Here is a 22,611-nt window from a genome sequence, read left to right as displayed (position 1 = left end):
CAACTATTTCCTCCAGAAGATTATTCCATTCTGCCACCACTCTCTGTGTGAAGAAGCATCCTCTAATGTTTCTCCGAAAATAAGAGTATAAGGGTAATAAGAAAGAGAAAAAGCCCCCTTAAAGGTCAATGTAGTTGTCTATGTATAAAACAATGGAAGATGGGTGAGGTCTTAAATGAATAAAGTCATGGAACCTCGAGAAATCAGGGAGAATACTGATGTCCTAAAATATATCAACATTATTAAAGAAAGGAATATCAGTGGTCTTAAAGTGCACAAAGGTGGGCAAATCCCTGATGCTTCTCATGTTCTTTTGATTTCCCCTTCCTGAAGTCCACAATCAGCACCTTAGCTTTGCTAACAATGAGTGCAAGGCTGTGTTGGCACCATTCAATTAGCTGATCTATCTCCCTTCTGCACACTACCTCATTGCCGTATTTGATTCTGTTGAGGATTGTGGTGTGAACAGTGAATTTGTAGATGGCACCTGAATTGTGTCTAGCCGCACAGTAATGGGTGTACAGTGACAAGAACAGTGAGCCAAGCACGTACTCTTGAAGTGTGCCTGTGTTGATCGTCAGTGATGGGGAGACGGTGTTTCCGATTTGTCCTGACTGTGGTCTTCCGAAGAGGATCCAGTTGCAGAGGACCAGGTTTTGGAGCTTGTTGACCAGTACTGAAGGTATAAAAGCTGAGCTGTAGTCAATGAAGATTAGCCTGATGCATGTGTTGCTATAGTCTAGGTGATCCAGTGGAAAATATTGCATCTGCCGTAGAGCGATTGTGAAGGTAAGCAAATTGCAGTGGGTCCAGATCTTTACTTAGCTTCGAGTTCATTCTAGGCATGACCAATCTCCCAAAACATTTAATCACAGTAGATGTAAGTGCGTCAGGGCGATAGTCTTTGAGGCAGCTCACCTTGTTCTTCTTTGGCACCAGAATGACTGATGTCCTTTTAAAGCAGGGGTTTAAGTTCAAAGTGGAAGGCTTCTACTTCTGGCAAGGCTTGCAATGAAATTGATTTACCTCAATTTTGCCCACTTGCTTACTTTGTTAATGTGTCCTTATAACTTAATGTTTCATCTGCACCGCTTACATCGCCACCTATTGTGATGTCATCTGCAACATGCATAAATGACTTTTTATTCTATACTAGTCATTTATAAATGTGATGAATCATTGAACCTGCAACACAGATCTTTGTAGGACATTGTTAATGATATAATGCTAGGTTGAGTATCTCTCCATTATTCCTAGTCTCCCATCTCCAGGCAGTCAGCTTGTTTTCCTGCCCGATCAATACTTTCTCTTCTGCGCAACGAGCTTCAGCTTCAGCTAACAGCATTTTATCAAATGCCTTCAAAACAGCAATGTGAGTAACAGCCCATTGAAATTTCCTCATCCACACTTTGTCACCTAATCCATCAAATGTATTGTGTATTCCTGCTCTCTTTTATCCAATAGGAGTTTGCAAAATGTCCTCTCATTCTATCCTTAATCACAGTTAACATTAATTTTCTGTAGCTGTAATGCATATGATTACCATGGATTCCTTTTCTCATCTTGCTTAAGCAGCGCCAAGACCTGCTCTGTTTTCTAATTCTAAATAAAGGATCCCAAATTGAAAGAATATTGGAAGATTATAGTCAGGGTATCTGTGATATTCTCTGTGTCCCTTCAGAGGCTTGGGTAAACCATTTAGGCCTTGAGGTTACATCAGTCTTCATTTCCACCATTCGAACACGCAGCATGTCAGGCAGCGTCAGTGTAGAGGGGAATAAAGTTAATGTTTTCGATGGCTTCCGTTTTTCTTCCAGATTTTTAACTTCTATATGTTGTTTTATTTCATTCTGCTCCACTGTTTTCTTCAGTCATTTTGTGATTTTGTGTCTTTTTTTGGTGCATCAGTTACCATCTTGCTCTTCTCTAAAGTACGAGTTGAGAGCAATCATATGGAAAGGAAATAAAACATGAAGGTCTGCAGACACTGTGGTTGAAGTAAAAACACAAGGCTGGAGAAACTCAGCAGGTCAAACTGTGTCCTTTATACATAGCAAAGAAAAAGGTAGAGAACCAACATTTTGGCCTTGAGCCTTTCATCAAGGTATGGAAAAAAGTTGCAGGCGCCCAAGCAAAATGGTAATTTTGCATTTTATTTACCATTGTAAACATTTTGGGCACCGACTAAATCTATTTAATACTCAAAAGTGTTGAGAAACTCAGCAGGTCCTGTTGTGTCCTTAAGAGGCAAATACATATAACCAACTGAAATGTTGATTATACAGTATATCTTAGCCTCCTATTGGCGCTACGTGACCTGATGAGTTTCCACAGAATTTTTGTTTGTTAACCATAATCAGTGCATCTGCAGACTTTCTTGTTTCTTTAGGCCATCTCATGCCAGGCCTCCGCATGGAGGCCGGCTACAAGCGCGGAGGGAAAACTTGGAACTTACCTTTCATAGAGCAGCCCTAAAAGGCTGCTCCTGTGTTGCATTCATATTGAGCGGTGCCTCTTAGTTCCCCCGGGATCCGATGGAGGCGGGGTGACTGGTGCTGTAGCGCCACCTGTCATAAGTACACAGCAGAGCAATGGCCGTCTTCCCTACCCATCATCCCCCATGCAGCTGGAACCCCTCTTTGTTTCCCAGAACAGTTCCAGCCGCATGGGGGATGATGGGTAGGGAAGACAGCCATTGCTCTGCTGCATTTTGAGCCACAGAGAGTGACCCCGAAAGGTGAAGAGGCCCAGTAAGGCTATCACAGCCCGCAACGGCCGCCCCCTGATGGCTCCCAGTGGCCCCACTACCCTGACGGCTCCTGCCGGCCCTCACTGCCCTGACAGCTCCTGCCGGCTGCCCCTGCCTCGAGGAAGTCATGGAGGGGGAGGGGTGTGGGGAGATGGGTCATGAACTGAAGACGTCATCAGCCTGCCCCTAACCAACAGCTGTACATTCAAGCCAGGTGGTGGATTCGATGCCTCGGAGCCGGCCATGGCGCATTCAGAAAGATAAGGCTCTTGGCGTAAGGGCTGAGAACCTCCGCCTCTACAGTCGGGTATTTTCCTTGCTTAAAAGGGCCTTTTAAATCTATTCCTTGCCTCTGCAAATTTGTGCTAAAACTGTCCTCATTTCCCTCCTGAAGTTAACTGAGTGAAAATTAACATTCCAGTTTAAAACTACACTTTTATTACATGCTTTCTAACTTCTGTGTTTATGCATTCTGCAACAACAAGCCTATCCACTACTCCCACAAGTTTAAATACTTTTCTGTTTCTTTTATTAGCTGTGAAGAATCCACTATTTGGCTACTTTGTTGTTAATGAGCTAGCATTCTTTTATCATGAAGGCTTTATCATAGCCATATCTTTCCTGTCAACCCTGATAACTCACTCTTTTGAGCTCAATGGTTGTCAGCATTCAGTTCCTGCAATTTATTTAGTTTGTCCCAAGGAATAATAACTTGTATTTGGTCCATATATTCTAGTCCAACCTTCCACATTTCAGTATTATCTCACATTTAGCTATTGTTATTGTTTTGGTTGATTTTCTTTTTGAGACTTCCTTGCCCAGGATAACTAACAATCATCAGCGAAGGCAGATTCTCTTCTCTGCTCCTTAGGCAAGGTCAGGAAGCAGTTCATTAATTCTTAACCTCAGAAATGAATCCTCTTTAGCTCAAACGTGTGACAATTCTATTTCCAGCAAAATAAATTTGCCTAATTAGAGTGAAATTCTGCCTATTGCAAACCATGTCTCTAAGGTTATAAGGCAAGGTGGATATTTTCACAATCCAGCATGATTGAATTCCCTGCCATTTAAATATTAAATATATATTTATTTGTTCATTTTAGACTTTGATGGCATCAGTCAATAACACGAAGGTGAACAGAACTGAAGACCGCTGAAGTCATTTGAAAAACTGAGGTGAAGATCATGTCCTTCAATTGGTTAGCGTTTAAATGTCTCATCATAGTCAACTTTGCATATCCTCAGGTCAAAATCATTTCTCATCTGTGTAGGAACCAAGTCTAAAGAAGACACAGATTAATTAGCACTTTTAACAAAACATTTTTATGTTCTTTGCTTCTGTAAACTTTACCTGTTTTCAAAGTTAAACCCTTTCACATATCCTCCCTTTTGGATTCTGATAGACAAGGCACCTCAAGGACTAATTTTATATTACTGTGTTAATATCCCACCTTGGTCAATCTGATTGATGTTGCTAAAAACGAACTCAAAATGTACAGGGGTTGTAGGTTAATTGGGGTATTTGATCCGTGTGGGCTCCTGGGCTGGAAGGGCATGATACCGTGCTGTATGTCTAAATGTAAATTTAAATCCACCTTATCACTTTCTTCATTGTTCCAAGTAACACTTCTGTATAGTTGTGTTTCATTGTCACAGATTACTCTCAGCTTTTCTTATTGATCTTAAATCCTTCCAGTTTCAGTTGAGAAGGTTTGAAGGAAAGTGTCTAAATACCTTAGAAGTACTTCTTCTTGTTATGTTATTCATTATGTATGTATAATAAGCATTGGGATTTTTCTAGTTTGAAGCCTTGAATTAACCAACAATGTGCAATGGCAACTGAGATTTGGAGGTTACTCCAGTGCTGTCATAGTTTTGCTCATCATTTTTTGGTTTAAACAGGATTCAGCACTGACTTTCCTCTCATTTGTATCAGGTACACATATTCAAATTGCAGTGATACCTAGAAGCTCAAAGGCAGTGTTGGGGGTGGATCCTTTGGTGCTTTCTTATTTGTTCACTCTAACCTTCCTCCCCCCCACCCTGTAACAGAAATAAGACTTTTTTTCTCCCTTTTCTATTTCTGATGAAGGACAAATATCAGGTTAAGTTAGTTTCTTCCTCCTTGTATGCTGCCTTCCATTATAAATGATCACCAAGGACGGACAGACCAAGAAGTCTGCGATCACAGTGGTTTTGGAATAATGTAAATGTCACTTATGTGACACATGAACTTGTGGGATAGAACTTGCTGCAATTTTGCACTGTGCTGTTTTTTTTAAATATTTTATTTTTATTTTCAAACTTAATTAACAATTATGGAGGACACAAAACATCAAAGAAACCCCACTTCCCTACCTTCCTAAATAAACCCAATTAAGAGAAAAAAAAATTAAAATTCAGTCAGTGCATACAGTTTAACACAGAAACACTATACTAACACATGTTATATCTCTGGCTAACCAGAAATGATCACATTTCAGGTGTCAGTGAAGTGCCTATATATTCTAGGTAAGGCTGCCAATTTTTCATGAAGATGTTGTATCCCTTCCTAAGATTATATGTGATCTTTTCAAGAGGAGTACAACTGTTCATTTCCAAAGGCCATCTATCAATGAGGAGAGGGGAATCAGATTTCCATGTCAATGTTATACATTTCCTGGCCACACATCAAGCAATTTCTATAAATTTAATTTGTAAATTAGATAAAGATCTACCGCACTGCCAATATTTCTGTGTGGAAGTGGCACCAAATTCAAAATTTCTGCATGAATGTGGTAGTCACAAATTTGTTGGCCTTGCTTTACTGATTTTTCTCTTACTGTAATCGGATGTTGGATTCTTCACAAAACAGTTCACTGGATCTATTGAAGAAACCAAGGACTTTAAAGAATAAGAGTGTTAGATTATTTGCACTTTCTATGATTTGAATTTGCTTAAATATGTTTGTTTTTAAATGTTTTATTTAATTTTTCATTTAAAAATTGTTTTTAAATCTTCAAATGTTTCTGAATATTCAGAAACATTCAAACACTTTTGAACCCCTGTTAAGTTTAACCGTTAAAGCCAGAGGAATGGTTAAGCTGATGGTTACAAATACTTTTCAGCTATTTTAAGGTTGGGGCTAATTCTGGCCACATTTCACCATCATAACTTGTCAGTGAAGTGCCTATATATTCTAGGTAAGGCTGCCAAATTTTTGCTTCCATCTGCACATGGTCTCGCTATTTTGGATCTCGGCTGCTTTGGGAAGTAGGTCTACATTAATGGGACTGAAGAAAGTGAGCTTAACCATGTCGCAGGGATCAGTGTGACCTGCGTGAGCTGTTCACTTTAGGCCAGTGGTTCTCAACCTTTTTCTTTCCACTCACATACCACTTTAAGTAATCCCTATACCATCGGTGCTCTGTGATTAGTAAGGGATTGCTTAAGGTGGTATGTAGGTGGAAAGAAAAAGTCTGAAAACCTTTGTTTTAATCGTACCTAACTGTCTCATTATGTGCACGGTTTCATAACTCCAAGGGAAATGGGCCAATGACAATTTTTCTCAAGTAAAATATTTCAGTTAAAATTAGGTCTAGAACTGTGATTCTCAACCTTCCCTTCCCACTCACGTACCACCTTAAGTAATCGCTTACTAATATCAGAGCACCAAAAAAAGGGCATAGAAAAAGGTTGAGAACCACTGCCTTAGGCTCATTACATTTCACAGATCTCAAAGAGTTAATGTTGTGAACAAGGAGCTGCTTGAGAATATCAAGTTCTTTAAAGGAGCAAACGAGAATATGCCTGCAACATGAACATCAAAATATATGTCAATCTTTTGTGGGTTCTGCAGGCCTTTTACAAGTTTTAAGAAATTTGAATGATTAATTTCATGTGATCTTGACGTCCACCTCACAGCATTTTCACATTGGTTATGCTTGCACTTTGCATTCTACTCCTAGTTTTGCTTGGCTTCGTGATTTAAATAAAACATGTGAGTTCGTTGGCTATCAACTTAACAATATCCAACTGCATGATTTCTCATCTTGTTGATCTGACTACATTTCTGAATTGACCACAAATGTTTTGAGAAACTCTGAAGTCGTAAACAATGTTTTGTAAGTCAATTTTTTTCCCTGGCTTTCATCATGCTTGGATGTGGCACTGTTCCACAGCATATCGTACACTGCTACCCAATGACTAAATCTCTCTTGGAAATTAGTAAGCTGAAGGTAGAGCTCCAAGAAGATTATATCATGAGGCCTCTTAGTCACTTCCATGAGGCCTCTTGAGAAAAAAGAAAGTTGTCCAAAAAGATATCCAAGTTTTTCTGGTGTAACTGGAGATATGTAAATACGTATCTTTACAGATTAACTTTATTGTAAATAATGAAAGGGGAAGTAAATCCTGCAAAATGGGGATTTAAATTTGTTTAAGTGGCGATATTCTCAAAATAAATACATCAACATACAAAGCCAATCTCTTCTTAAAATATTGGACTCAAGTATCATTTTATCATTTCTTCTCATTTTTGAATTGCTCGTTTTACACACTATTTCTTCAACTAAGAACATGGACACACTTATAAGCACCAACACTGTTCTCAAATGGTTAATGAGTAAATTGTAGAATCTCACTGGAGGCTTAATCGAATTGGCTCGGGAAATTCTGAGTGACGTCGTGACATCACAATATGATGGCGTCATTTGTAACGCGGGGGATTTCAAAAGCTACATGTGACTGTTTGAGTTTTATTGAACTTTGACTCGACTACGTCTGATCAATTTCTCATTCTTCATTTTGCACTGTGACACAGATGCTACATTGGTGACCCCGACGTGATGTTCATTTTATTCATCTTTCATTTAATTTGTTCATTTTTGGGAATTATGATTGCTTCATATTAACTCAGAAGTCTGATTCCACTAAGAGCGAGAGCTCTCTAATTAAAAAAGGGAGTGAATCAAGTAGTCTTCTGCTGATCACACGAGGAAATCAATTCACCAGCCACCCAACTTGGTTCTGAACTCTCTTTAAATTAAATATCCTTCCAGGTTTCATTTATTTCAAATTTATTCAGCAACATGGCTTTTGTCTCCTTACTTATAGAAGATCATTGATGTAGGACCTCAGAGGGTTATGGGGGGAGGGGGTGGTGTGTGTTCAAGATTGCAATGACAGCATAAATATATATGGCCCCCACCAGCCTTGAGAAGACGAATACCCTTTGGTTACTTTAGAGTTTTTTTGCATTCTAATCACAGAGGAATAAGTCATATTAAATGTCACCCTGAAATCTTATGTTATGTTCTTATCTTATGCCCTTGTTTGGATAAGCACATTGGTATTTGACGGCATAATACCATAGGTTTGAAAAATTCTAATTAGAGAAACAGAGGTGCACATGTGATGCATGAAGAACCCATTTCAAGTTGGTCAATTGCAGGTGGAACCTAAAATGTAAAATAAAAGCAGAAAATGGTGGTCTCACTCTTGAGATCAGGCAACATTTTTTAGAAGGAGAAGTGGAACTAAATATCCAAGCCAAAGACTTTTTATCAGGTCTGGGAAGCAGAAAAAAAAGTGAAGGACCTGAAAATTTGAGTCCGCTCCCGATTATTTTCTTTGCAGCATCCAATCAGTGTTTTGGTGGATATTCGCCAGGTGGATTTCTGAAGTTCTAGAATTAATTAAACTGGGTGATCAAGGTCAATGCTCAACATAGGAAAGGAATTTCTGAAAAAATTCACTTCTGGAGGAATGCAGCTGGTCAGGCAGCATCTGTGGAGGTGATATCGGGTTGAAATCCTGCCTCTGCTAAGTTCTTTTTTGCAATCCAACACCTGCAGTTTCTTGGGTCCCCAGAGATGATGATCACCTCCAATTACTGCTGCATATTAGTGCTTGACCTGGGATCTGGGAGTATTGATTGGAGAGGAGCTGATGCCTTGCTCCCATCATTGAGCTCTTTAGCCACTATTTCCCTTTGCCAGTACATTAAGCTTCCTCCCTGTCCATGGTCATCGAAAAATGTATCTGGTCCAAGTAAGATTCAGCTGTGTGGTGGTCCCCAAGATGTTGCCAGCAGTGGATTCATCAGCCACAAGGCTTTCAATTGTAAATGAATAATGCTTTGACTTGATCTTGCTTGAGGAATAAACACTCCACTGGAGGAACTCAGGAGGCTGAGTAACATCAGCGGGAGATAAAGGATGGATGACATTGCAGGTAGGAACCCTTCTTCAAGACACTGGAAATATATTTTTCTGGGAATGGGTCTGTCACAAGTGGAACTTGCAAAATCAACCCATTGTGTGTGTCTTGTAGCATGTGGGTTATACAGTGTGGCTCTGTCCAAGTTATCATTGGGCCATTAACCTTCTAACTCACATGACTTTGGAATGTGGGAGAATCTAGAGCACACATGTCAAACTCTGGCCCGCAGGCCAAATTTGGCCCGCGACATAATTATATTTGGCCCGCAAGATAATTTCAAAAATCTATTAGAGCTGGCCCGCTGGCCGCCGCGCCAGTATAGCGCATGCACAGTAATACAACAAATCCCAGAATGCATTGGCGTCAGCCCGCTAATCACCCCCACCTCCTCTGTTTACGTTGCAGGGTCTCACTGTGGACTCTGGTTTTGGGGCCTGGCCGGTGTCAGGGGAAGCCAAGGCCGCTTCCCAGTGCCCGGAACCGGAGGTCTCGGGCCTGACCTCACCAGGACCGTTGCCCACTTCCACTCCCCCTCCCTGCCGCAGGCCGACCTGCGACTCACGGTGATGGGGCCGCTGATCCGCCGAGATGCCGCCCTGCAGCGAGAGCCGATGCTCCCGAACTGTCGTTGTCCAACCCGATCGCCCGCAAACCCCGCCCTCCCGCACACAGGCCTGAGTAAGGATTATGAACTTTAATCTCAGGATAAAACGATCTTCCAATAGTTTCATGTCACAGTGATAAATATATTCCTGGTTAAAAATGGTCCTGCACCTGGATACAAGCTCATTAGGCATAAAACTTGAAAAGTGTGTAAAACAAAGGATATCTGTACCAATGGAAAAAGGGCATGGCAAATAACCCTGCTCGAGTTCATGCCCACAATCAGTCACCCATTTGACTGTTTCAGGAATCATGTTATTCTCCCACATTCTCAATAGCCCTCAGATTTTACTATTCGACAGCACACTAGCAACATTTGACAAATCCTCCATAGAGAAATATTATTTATTGAATATTTTATTTCTCATTTGTTAATGCTTCTGGAAAGAGTTTATCCAACACTATTATTAAACATTTATTTTAATAAGAAAAAGTTTAGCATTTAATATGTTGAAAGAAGCGAAAACATGCAGATGTTGTTGAAAATTTTCAATAAATATTTAGTTCGGCCCTCGACTTAGTCCAAGTTTTTAATTTTGGCCCTCCGTGAATTTGAGTTTGACACCCCTGATCTAGAGTATCTAGAGTACCTATGTGGTCACAGAGAGAATGTGCAAACTCCTCAAAGACAGCGACTGAGGCCAGGATTGAACCTGGGTCTACTCACTGCTCTGCCCCTGAGGTTCTTCTTTCACTTCCTTCCCCTTTTAACTCCATCCTTCTTCCCCTGTTATCATGCACAGGGCAAAGTTTTCTGTATGACTGCAGAATGGCATGCTTCCAAAGTGGGCTCGATGGCTCAGAGTCAACCAGCTCAGCTTAATGAGTGGCACAAGACACACCAGAATGCTGCACTTGTGAATCGCAAGAGAAATTCTGGCCAAATTGGTGCTGATTAAAATGATGCTACAAGAATCCAGCTCTCGGCAACATTTTTCGAGATGGAAGGTGATTAAAATTAACCATTCCTACATGGAGTGAAAGTTGAGAATGAAACCTTAGCGACCCCACAGCTTGTGTACTAGAATGACTTGAAATCCAAAGTACTTTTTTTATACAAGAAAGTGTTTTCTTGTCAGAAATATGGTGTATAAATTGTTTATGGGAATAACCAACTGGGAATTTTGAGGGCAATTTTGAAATCCAGCATTAAATAAATGGTAGAATTAAGAGAAAGAATTGCAAGGTACTGAAAATTGTGGCAATCAGAAATAAAAACCTTTGCTAATATTATGCCAATTGATAGTTCTGATGTATGTTTAAGACATCATTGCTGTTTATTGCTGTCATGTTGTTAGAAAGTGATTGGAGATGGAAGGAGAGATTGGAAGGGAACTGTCAGTGATACAAATCTTTTCAATGATTCAGTAACAATTGCTTTCAACCATATTCCTACAATGAGATCTTCACAGATTTGGAACTTGTCACTCAAGGGCAAGAAATTTGAAGGAGATTTGGACCCGTGGGAATGCCTACTCTTCTGGTGAGCTTGGAATAATATCTGGATTCAAGTGTTGACAATGTCAGGGCTCATTTTCTTCAGTCTGGATCAGATTGAAACCCAGGTCCCAGAGGTGAAAGGACAATGAAGCAGCTACTGACCTTACCCCTGCTGTGTGATGCAGAACAGAAGCACTCCTTTAGGATACGGAGGGTTATAGACTGCTTTCCAGCTGTGGATCAAACTTTATTTGAACCTTGTGTTGGACATCTGCTGCATTTTATTCTGATTTCTGACAGGAAATAAGTTTGCACTTTACTTAAAAAATAAAAGAGGACAACAGCAATGAAATCCAGAACCATACATATTGTTCAATCGTTCATTATAAAAATGAGCATCTGCAGCCTGTTGCTAAGGTAACCATAAAATGTCAACTCTGCCCATGGCTCTGTTCCTTAACAGTGCCATCTTCCGTCACTGTTGGCACAGAGCATATTCTGATGTGAACGCCTCTGCCGTTACCATAGTGCTAAATATTCAAGTTGTTTGCACTATTTTATATTTCTTCCATATCTTTAAATCAGTAAATATTTCAACACAATAGATTGTTACCACCTTGGAGAAAAGTGGCTCATTTCCCATTTCCTCAGGTGCATGAAAATAAGAGATGAGCAAAGATTGGGGTCGTCAATTGGGAGCCTCCTGTTACTGGATGACAGCTTGTGTTAAAAATGTTAGTGGATTTTCAATTACAGCATCTCCTCAGGTAAACTTGACAACAATATTTACAAACGCCAACGAACTTCGATAACCATCTCAATACAGTTTGGAATTTGGTGGCACATTTCACCAAATATTATCTGTCAAAATTCAAATCAGTTTAAAATAATTGCTGTGCCATTGCAATAGATTGCACACCTACTGATATAATTGAACAATTACATGGCTCAAAAAATAGTTTCAATTTCTTATATTCTAACATTAATGTTTAATTTTCAACTTCCAATCTAAGATCTATCTTAATTCGATTACAAAGTAAGGTAATATACTCCAAGGAATAAGTGTTTGCAATGTTTTAGTATCCTATTATATCCTGTCCCTCAATAATAATTGAAGGGTTCAAAGTAACTGCAGCTCACAGTGTAAAAGGAAAGATGTACAACTAACAATCAAAATAAAACATGTATTCATTCCCAGCTCCACTGTGAAATGGACAAAAACTCAATTATTGGCATGCCTAAATCTGTAACAGACTGTCATTCCCTCATGTAGTATTTTACAGTGGAGCAATGCATAGTTTGCAGAATCACATTCCAAGTGGCTTGATATTGATTTGCTTCCAATTTCCTGTCACGGTGTCCACAAAAGAAAATGGCCTATGTTTTATTCAGCCTATTTCCCATGATCTCTGTGAGACAGATCTCACACAACTCCAAATGCTTATGAAACAATGGACAAACAATATATCAGAGACGGCGTGGGGGGTGTGGGGAAGGGGGGGGGGGGGTGGATGGATGGTTGCCCTTCCTGAATTTTTTAAAATTTTAGACGTACAGCACGGTAACAGGCCCTTCTGGCCCATGAGCCCGTGCCACCCAATTACAGGCCCTTCTGGCCCATGAGCCCATGCCACCCAATTACAGGCCATTCTGGCCCATGTTAACATGCCCTTCTGGCCCATGAGCCCATGCCACCCAATTACAGGCACTTCTGGCCAATGTTAACACGCCCTTCTGGCCCATGAGCCTGTGCCACCCAATTACAGGCCCTTCTGGCCCATGAACCCGTGCCACCCAATTACACCCAAATGACTTACAATTCCTGGTACCCAGAGGAAACCCATGCATGCACAGGGAGAACATGCAAACTCCTTACAGACAGCATCGGATTCAAACCTGGTCACTGGTGCTGTAACAGCATTGCACTAACCATGCTGCCCCTCAATGCTAACCATGCTACATTTTTACCGTGGAGCTCTATGATTTGCAGGTGAAAATGTACAAAAATAAACATTTTAAAAGAAAATTAGCAGTCATTAATTTTTTAATCCAAATCACACACATAAATAACCTTTTTATTCCTCATTTTCTAGCTTGGCTCTCCAGCCATAACAGAGATTCATCCATAGTTAGAACTAACTTATTTTTAAGTTAACAAATGTATCCAATACTTTTTTCTAAATTTTAAGATATTTATTTTGAATACAAGTGAATGCAATGCAAATGTAAATTCTAGCACAGGACTCTGTGTGACTTCACATGATCAAATTTGGTCTAGAATTAGCCACTCTCCATGTCAATGTAGAATATGATAGTATTTCCGAAAAGAATTCTGTAAAGTTACATATCATAGTTGTTGCATGAATGACGACTTTCTTGGTATTGTGCGATGAGAACATCTAGGGATTATGGCAATTGCTCTTCAGTTCCTTATAAATGTGAAGGTACTTCTGGAATGAACGTGGAATGTGCTAAATACAGAAGAAATTGCCCCAAATCTCATTTGCTTTTAAAATTATCTTAAAGAATAACAATAGTCTTCTAACTTGCATAAAAATAATGACATTTTAAAAATGGTTTTCCGATTTGTCTGCTCCTGTACTCTTTCTTTGCTTATCTCACATAAGTTGTTGCAGCAGGCTATCCTTTAGCCCAATAGAAACATCAAGCTCCAAGTTCCCCATCAAACTCTAGATTTTCTATTTAAGTTGGATTTTCATAGGTGCATGGATCTGATAAGATATTAAGTCGAGATGTCCATTGCATTATCTGTGATTAAGGCGGCATTTCTCACAAGCATCCTTCTGCGAACTAACATCAAAAAGAATACATCTAATTTTGTTGTTTTTTGGGGTATTTTGTTAGATATACATTGGATATAATGCTCTGTTAGTATTGATCCTCCTTGATCCACTGCAGTGCACATGGCAAAGGCACTCCATTCGATCAGATATTTCAGTTTTCACAATAATTAATTAATTGTATTTTGATGTACATAATTGAATCCAAAATACTGTAATCCTGTTTATTTAAAATAATACTGACCTGGTACCTATTTGTTAATGTCTCTATGTATTTCATGTGACTAATGGTGTCTTGGGTAAAGTTATACCTCTCATTTTGTTCGTTTTAGATTGGTCACAGTGTTCGAGCTACCGAAAGAAAATAGACACACACACCGAGAGCAGTTCAGTTTATACAGATGTTTATTACAAATTCAAAAGCTGATTTCAAACTACAATATGCAAGCCCTTCCCAACTATACTTATTAGTGCTTGGACTGGTCCCAACTGCCGAAGCGAGGCAACGACTGCACACTTGTAGTAGGTTGTCAGGGCGCCGGTAGCAGCTTCTCCACCTCCCCTGACCGGGACGTTGGCTGGACTCTAGAAGTTCTTCTTCTTGCTGAGAGATGTTGCCACTCTCGGAGAGTCTCAAACTTCAGCAGTGGGACCATGGCTTATATTACCCAAAAACTGCTTACCCAAGCACCTATTCCCAGCACAGCAAGAAAGATAAGCGAGTAAGCTAGCATGCTAGGTTTCTATCGAATAACATAATTTTCAGCTTATCACTTTGAATACAATGGTTTATTTTGCATCAAGGCTAGGCCTCTGACAGTCTGTGACCAAAACAAACAGGAAGATTAAATGTTCTTGGTACACAGATGTCCTTTCGTCAGATAACTGCATCTCTGGCCCTTCGGTGGAATTTTTAGCTTATGTCTGCTGGTTCTAAAAACAAACAGGTTCTCAGCCTTGCAGAAGCAAAAGGCTGCAAAAGTAAAAAAAAACAGTTAGAATCTTCCATTACAAATGGGTACAGAGAAAGTTACCAAAAACAGCAAGGAGATGAATGATCTATCAGTTCTAGATAAAATAATACACAAGATAATACTGAATAGTGATGATTGAGGAAAGAATATTGGGCATGGCAGCAAATGTCATTTTGTTGCTTTATAATGGTGCTGTGGGATTGTCTGTGCACATCCCAGTAGTGGGTGATACTTGGGTAGCAGATTCTGCTCCTGACCATAAAAGTAAACATTCAAAGTGTTTACCATGGATGGTACACCATCCTCATGTTGCGTTACCTGTTCAGAATGTGATTGTGGACTGACTGAACATTAAATCAGGGCAGCCAGTTCAACCACATGTGGAAGGAAGTAGTAAAAATAGATTTTCTTTCAGTGTTTGCTGGCATATTCATGAGTAATATCTTCCAGAGATGAAATTGATTTTAGGTTTTATGGTTATGTCTCATGCAGAAAGTTTGTCCTATGGATACTTTTTGTAATTTCCCTTCATCTTCCTTTAATATTTTCCAGTTCCGATGGAAGGTCTTTGGCCTGAAACATTAACGTTGATTCTCTTTCTCAGATGCTGACCGATCTCCTGAACATTTCCAGCCTGTTCCTGTTTTTATTTCAATTCCCAAATCTCAAGCATTTGTAACATTTTAGTTTTGGATTTCGCCACTGGATGTGTTCAAATTCCACCACAAGAATGAGAAAACAATGAAGCCTCTAAATTATGGAATAAAACCTTGAGGAAGGGAGCCTGCTCACGTTTCTTTGTCCAATCTAATTCTAATATAAAGTTGACAGCAAGGTAAGTATCCTTCACAGCCTCTGAATAGAGAACAGCCAAGAATGGACAATAGATGTCAGCTTTGCCAGTTCCCTGAAAATAGTTTAAAAAAATCTTTATAACACATGGAGGTGGCAGGCAACATTACAAATGTGTAGAGACAGTCAAATCAGTCAAGTTCAGCTTCCTTCTCACTGAAAATCTAATCATTGTGACTGTGAACTGGCTGTGCAATAAATTCAACCAGATGTGCAAGGAAGTAGTTAAAACGGATCTTTTTGTTCCGTTTTAGCTGCTAACATATTCATTAACAATAGGTTTTCAAAAGCTGCTTCTTGCTGCTGGTAGTTTACTCACTTAATCCTGATGCATATTCAGTGTAACATTAGCAAATATTATTTACATTTCCTGTACTTTAATTAGCTGCATCTAACAATGTGTTTATCAGTTATTTTCCGAGTCTGTGGTTCCTTCACCTCTTCAGACAAATTGGCTTGGTTAGAGAGACATGGTTCCTTAAACCTGCAATTATATTACATTCATGCAGATGTACAATCAACCTGGGAATGTCTCCAGATTTCCTACTTAAATTTAAATCTTTCAGGCCCTTATCGGTCGTAGTCTGGTTGTGTCCTTCCCCCTTTTTTTTAATCATTAGGTTTAAATCTGGGAAAATGCCACGAAATGACACTATTTTAATGTCAGAAATAGTTACAGCAGGGCTGGCCAAACTTTTCTGGTTGTGGGCCACATACAGAAAAATATAAGGAGTCATGGTCCAAACAATATTAAGCCCGGTAGCTTTCAATCACCATCAGCTCCTTTAACAGGCTGTTTAAAGCCTTTACAGAGCAGAGTGAGCGGTTGGATCCCGTGGGGGAGGGCTGAGACTTCACTCACTACTCTCCGTGGGTCTGCATCAGAGGAGATGCTGCCATTACAACAGGTCCGGCAGCACCGCCATTTTTTACTAATGCACCACTTAAAAATGCAGTTGGCCGAGGGGCTGTAGTTTGGTTTACAGCATAGCCCTTCACACCAGCATGTCTAAGCCAACCACATAGTCTATCCAACCTTGTCCCATTTGCCATGTTCATCCCATATCCTGATCCATTTTTCCCTCTTAATATTTTTAAATGTTACAACTGTACCCACCTCTACCACTTCCTCAGACATCTTTACTGTACTCTGTGTGAGAAAGGTGCCCCTCTTAAATCTTTGCCTTCTTGCCCTCTATTTTTATATTATTCCATCTGGGAAAAAGACTATCTATGCCTCTCACGATTTTATATGCCTCTATAAGGTTCCCCTCAGCCTTCTACACACTCTTTATAATTGATACCCACCAGTAATATCCCTGAGAATATTTTTTCTGCTCCTTTTCTATCTTAATATCTTTCCTATAGTGAGGTGACCAGCGCTGCACACAACACTCCGTGTGGTCTCACAACATCTTGTTCTTACATTTACAGCAATATTTCAATTCAGTAAATACTAGGACCTCAACCAGAAAGGTGCTCCAACACTGTACTGCATTATTTAATAGGGCTGGTCAACATCAGTACAGGGAAATATTAAATTTACACCAGATTTTGCAGTGTGAATTAATTGTGATCTCGTATCAATCTGCTATCTTGTCTCCTTTATAGGAAGAGCCAACATCATTGTTTATGCTGGCGATAAAGCCACTCTAGATGAGGAGTGCATGCCATTGCCCACGTTAGAGGATAAGGGTCAGAACCACCCCTGATTTCATAACTATAAATTGGAACAAAATTGACCTAGATATATTTATTATTAAAATAATTGCTTTTCACATCCTTCAAGCAACAAGACCCAAAATTAAATTTTGGGCCTTTAAATTATCGAGTGTGTTAACATAAATGAAAATTTACATAGCAAATGCTGAATGTAAAATAATTAGGCATCTTGTCTTCCTCCCCCACCACTCCACAAACCCATGCATCACTTTACATTTTCCCAGCTTTGTTGAAAAGTAAATAACCTGACACAAAACTCTGTTTCTCACTCCACAAATGCTGCCGAACCAGCTAAGTATCTCTTGCACCTTTTTTCCTTTGGTTTCCAGGCACCTAGTTATATTCATGTCTGGAATATGTGACTGGACAGTAATCTACAAAATCTACAATCTGGAATCAAGTTATTGACTCACTTGATAAATACATTTCATTCAGATATGTTTACCATAATCTAATGACATGGTTACACTTCTACGACAATATTAAATTGTGAAACCAAAATAGTGGACTTTGTTTTTAGGGACTTTTTAAATGTTATCAAATATTCAGATTGAGATTTATTTTATAGGTAGGTTTTAATGCCATTACATTTGAAGCCAATGTGGTCTACAACCTAAAATAATTATTCATATACACTTTAATATGCCAAAATTAAAGGGTGGAAAGAGGCCTGTGTGGCCATTAAACACTGACACAGATCAATATGTATTTCTGTAGTGCACATTAATTGTAAATCCATACAATATGCAATTCGCCTTGAATCTTCAGGTGGTGATAGATTCCCACTATTTATGAATGGTAAAGATCTACATTGCACTTCATGTAGATTAACTCCATCCTTAATGACAAGACCCTGTGCATTGACAGGGCTTTCCATGATGCAATGGTATCACACAGTGAGGGAGAGGTGAACCAGTGCAAAGTTTGCATTCAAATGTTTTGACAGTCAGCTCAGTCACACCACTGACTTACCTGGCCATCAAACTTATCTTCCCCAGTTAAATGTCCAACACTTCCCTGGAAGATCCTCTTCAGTGATCTTCAGGTGTTCTTGGTATTTTTAATTAATAACTATTCTTCTCCAGAAAGCCAATATAAAATTCTGCTCTTAATGACTGAGGAGAAATATTTAAAGTAGGATGAAATGGATTCCTTGAGTTTTCTTTCTCTTTTGAGGTGGAGCATCCCAGTCCACTGAGATACCAGCTTGGGTCCAATCAAGAAGCTACAAAACCTGAGCCAACCTTGGCTAATGGATGAGTCTCAGGAAAACTACACACTGCAAAAAGTTTGTATCTTCATTCATTGTACTTACATCATCTTGAACACTTAGGACTTTTCTCAGTCACTGATTTCTGATGTAGACATAACTCACAAACTCTCCATCACAGTTCAAGATGTGGCTCCTGTTTCTTGCCAACTGACTCCACTCACTACCCTTCATTGAAATCAGGAAAGGATTTTCAGTGAAATTAGAGTCTCTGTGATGAGCATTGAGCTAACGGTGAGGACAGAGGATAGACGGGTTTGAATCATAAGGAGAGGCTGGATAGGATGGGACTTTTACACCTGAAGCATAGGAGGCTGAGTGGACAACCTTATAGAGGGACACAAGATTTCAATTTAAGTCATAAAGCACAGTAACAGGCCACTTTGGCCCAAAGTCCATGCCGCCCAATGAACCTACACCCCTGGTATGTTTTGACCAGTGGGAGGAAACTGGAGCTCCCAGGGAAAACCCACGCAGACACAGGGAGAAAGTACAAACTCCTGACAGTCAGCGCAGGATTTGAACCACGATCCCAATCGCTGGCGCTGTAAATGTGTTGCGCTAACTGCCACGTCAAGATGCTGCAAGATGTTCAAAGGTAAATTCTCTTTTTTGGATGTATTGTTAGTATTAGGAAGCAGATGCTGCTCACAGCAGGTGGTGTCACTGAGCTCCAGTGTGTAATCAGAAAGCATCTGTCGCCAGTTGTCATTCATAGCCAGAAAGAACCACTGTTTCTTTGCATTCACTCTCGCGAATAAAGCCCTTTTACAACGACTGGAGGATTGGCAATTGCAGGTTGGTATTTCTTGGTATATTATTGAACCTGAGAAAATCCTTGACACCATTCTCTTTGATGTATTCACATTCTATTTGAAAATGGCTTTTGTTTCATTTTTGCACACAATTAATTTTGCACGTACCTTCCTCTTCACATATCAGCTCCAGGTAAAAGATCTGTTCATCACTGTTCAGATAATGCTACTGCATAGCTGTACCAAGATTCTCAGTGCAGAAGGAATTGAGGCAGTGCCTATTCATGACTGCACTGTTTGCTCTCAATATTCCCTTTAGCAACTTGGCCACATTTAGGATTTACATCCTGGATGTGGAACTGCAATGCGTAGTTTCATTATTTGTTGGGAAAGTGCCGTGGCTACATTATTACTAACTCACATCCACCCTTTCAGTTCAACTAATCTGGTTCATCTTTTATAGTTTAATTTAGCGACATGATAGTATGGTCATACAAAGATAAGATATCGAGAAGAAGGATAGAGAAAGAGGGATGGAGGCAGATAATTAGAAATAGACACAAAGAGAAAAGCTAAAGATGGAGAGAGAAAGAGAGAAAGAGATACAAAGACACAGAGGCAGAAAGAGTAAAAAGAGAAAAAAAAGAGAGTCTGACTTAGCACTATCTATTTGATGGACTACCCGTGGTGAACAAGATTGTCCATTGAAAGCTGATCAGTGATAATATTCCCAATAACCCAATGTTGATGGACAAAACCTTTATCCCGTTAGTCAAGTCTGGATAAAAATCTAAGTCTGATAGTATATAAAGGTTCAAAAAGTGCATCATTCTCCAGAAAATCTCATTTGTAAACATCCTGAGTTTCCTTGAAAATGAACACACAGAATCCTGTTTTCTAGACAATGAGATATAGCCATGTGGAGGAAGCTAACACCAATAACCTGTACTCACATCATACTCCTAACGTAATTACAAGGAACAATTATTCAACAAAACATTCCACTATGCTAAACAAGAAACTCTTGGACTGATCTTTCATCAAAGAATTACATTAAATGTTTTATCATCACCTATGCTGAGATACAGTGAAATTATTTATTTTACATGCTATCCAGGCAAGTCAACCTCTACTTAAGTGCAACAACTGGTGCAATAATAAAACAAAAGTGCATGGTGTGGTTTTACAGAAGGGTCAAAGGGAGCAAGATATTGTTTTACAAAGAGTACAAAGGGTTTACATAGGGTGCAGAGAAAGTTACAGTTATAACAGTGCAAGAGCAACCTATTTTACCAATGAGAGGTCCATTTAAGAGTCTGATAACAGCAGGAAAGGAACAGCCCTTAAATATGAAGGTTTGTGTTTTTGAGCTCATGAATCTTGTGTCTGATGGAAGGAGTGGGAGTTAAAAAATGCCTTTTAAAGGAGAGACAAGGAGGAAGGCATCAAAGTTTGGGGGGTGAACTCCAGACCAAAGGATCTTAGCAGTTGAACATCTGAGAAAAGAAGACTGAGAAAGTTATGCCATGCAGAAACGGAAGAGCACAGATTTCAGGCAAATTTCAAAAGATTACAAGGAACTAGAGGAATGAGGCCATGAATACTGAACTCTACAGACTAGAACCTGTAATATGGTTATCATTCATGACAACACAACGGAGGAAGATTAAATGGAGGGGCTTAATCGAAGGGCTGAATAGCCTTTTTTTGTTCCTAATGGTCTTATGGATTTGTATGTCACTCAGTGTGGTAGAACAAGTTATCAACTAGCTTTTTCCGTTTAAAGTCTTTTCCTTATTGAAGGTCACGAGCTCAACTTTCTGTGAACAATCTAACAACTGCAACAATTTAATTTCAATAGGATGACCCAAATGAACGGTCCCCTTCTATACTGATATATTTGTATTTTCTGACTTGCAGACAAAATCATCTTAGTGGTGGGAGAGTCACTGTTTGGCATCAACCAATGCAGATGGGAGAAATTATCGCCCAAAAGTATTATGCTCTTCAGGAAAAGGGTTTTTTTTTGCCTCAGAAAAGAATGAACCATGTAGTTTTATCAATAAACTAATATAACCATTTCATTCACCCCACCCCCACCCCCAATCTGGGGTACCAGATTAGCCAGGGCATTGAAAGTTATGGGGAGAAGGCCAAGCAGTGGAGGCTGAGTGGGAAAATGGATTAAATGGCGGGGCTGAATCGAAGGGCTGAATAGCCTTTTTTTTTGCTCCTAATGGTCTTATGGATGTGTATGTCACTCAGTGTGGTAGAACAAGTTATCAACTAGCTTTTTCCGTTTAAAGTCTTTTCCTTATTGAAGGTCACGAGCTCAACTTTCTGTGAACAATCTAACAACGGCAACAATTTAATTTCAATAGGATGACCCAAATGAACGGTCCCCTTCTATACTTTTGGATTTAATTAAACTTAGTTATTTGTAAAATCAATAAGGGAAGCGCAATGCACTGAGATCAAAGAGATATGCAGGCATGAGAAAATGAAGCATGAAATGGCAAGGGCAAAGAGCTCTGAAAGCACCGTGATCACAATCCGCATGGACAATCTCAGGCAGGATAGAATGTAACAGCATCGTTCTTGCTTCTCCACCTCCCCTCCCCATGACAGATCCATTTAGAGATATTGCTAGTTTTTCTTCTGAGCGATTTGAAATGTTGGAAATTGCAAAACTGTCTGATTGAAACAATTTAACGAGGCACTGATCAGCTCAGCTTTTCTTAAGCACAATAAATAGGATTATGTGGAGCAGTGACGAAACCACAGCTCTCAGTAGGATGAATTGAAATGGTTAAAATTACTAAAACTAAAGAAATATTTAGGGTAGGTGAAGAGGGTGAGATAGAAATAAGGAAACATACAATAAAGTGACCACATGTCGCAAGAATTTTCCACACCAAATAAAATGAATTACATTTCTTTGGTGACATTCATACTCTTGGGATAGCAAAGTATTTTAGATTTGATAAACTACTTTTTGAATCAGGGAGTTGGAAGCTTTGAGTATGCCTCCCTCAAAGGCAACCTTTTCCACTGAGAAGGATTTGGGGGTAAAAGTTCTAGTAAATTCAATGGAAGACATTTGACTGGATCGATTATCTCTAAACTGTGAAGGCTTGAAATCAAACATATGGGACAGTAGCTCGGCTGTTAGTTCTGCTTCACA

General features: G+C 39.5%; 1 long non-coding RNA gene across 2 annotated transcripts; it reads left to right on the top strand.

Moving 5' to 3' along the window:
- The first annotated feature begins 1,159 nt into the window (after positions 1 to 1,159).
- On the top strand, positions 1,160 to 21,362 carry LOC138741489 (uncharacterized). 2 transcript variants are annotated; one of them, XR_011343524.1, is made up of 5 exons: positions 1,160 to 1,372; positions 3,853 to 3,925; positions 15,433 to 15,663; positions 18,579 to 18,690; positions 21,348 to 21,362. It is a non-coding gene; the product is annotated as an uncharacterized lncRNA (long non-coding RNA). The 2 variants fall into 2 exon arrangements; XR_011343523.1 differs by lacking the exon at positions 21,348 to 21,362 and having other exon boundaries at positions 18,579 to 19,449.
- The last annotated feature ends 1,249 nt before the right edge of the window (positions 21,363 to 22,611 follow it).

This window comes from Narcine bancroftii, chromosome 8 (assembly GCF_036971445.1).
Source record: "Narcine bancroftii isolate sNarBan1 chromosome 8, sNarBan1.hap1, whole genome shotgun sequence".
Lineage (NCBI taxonomy): Eukaryota > Metazoa > Chordata > Chondrichthyes > Torpediniformes > Narcinidae > Narcine > Narcine bancroftii.
This window is presented reverse-complemented; position numbering and strand designations above follow the sequence as displayed.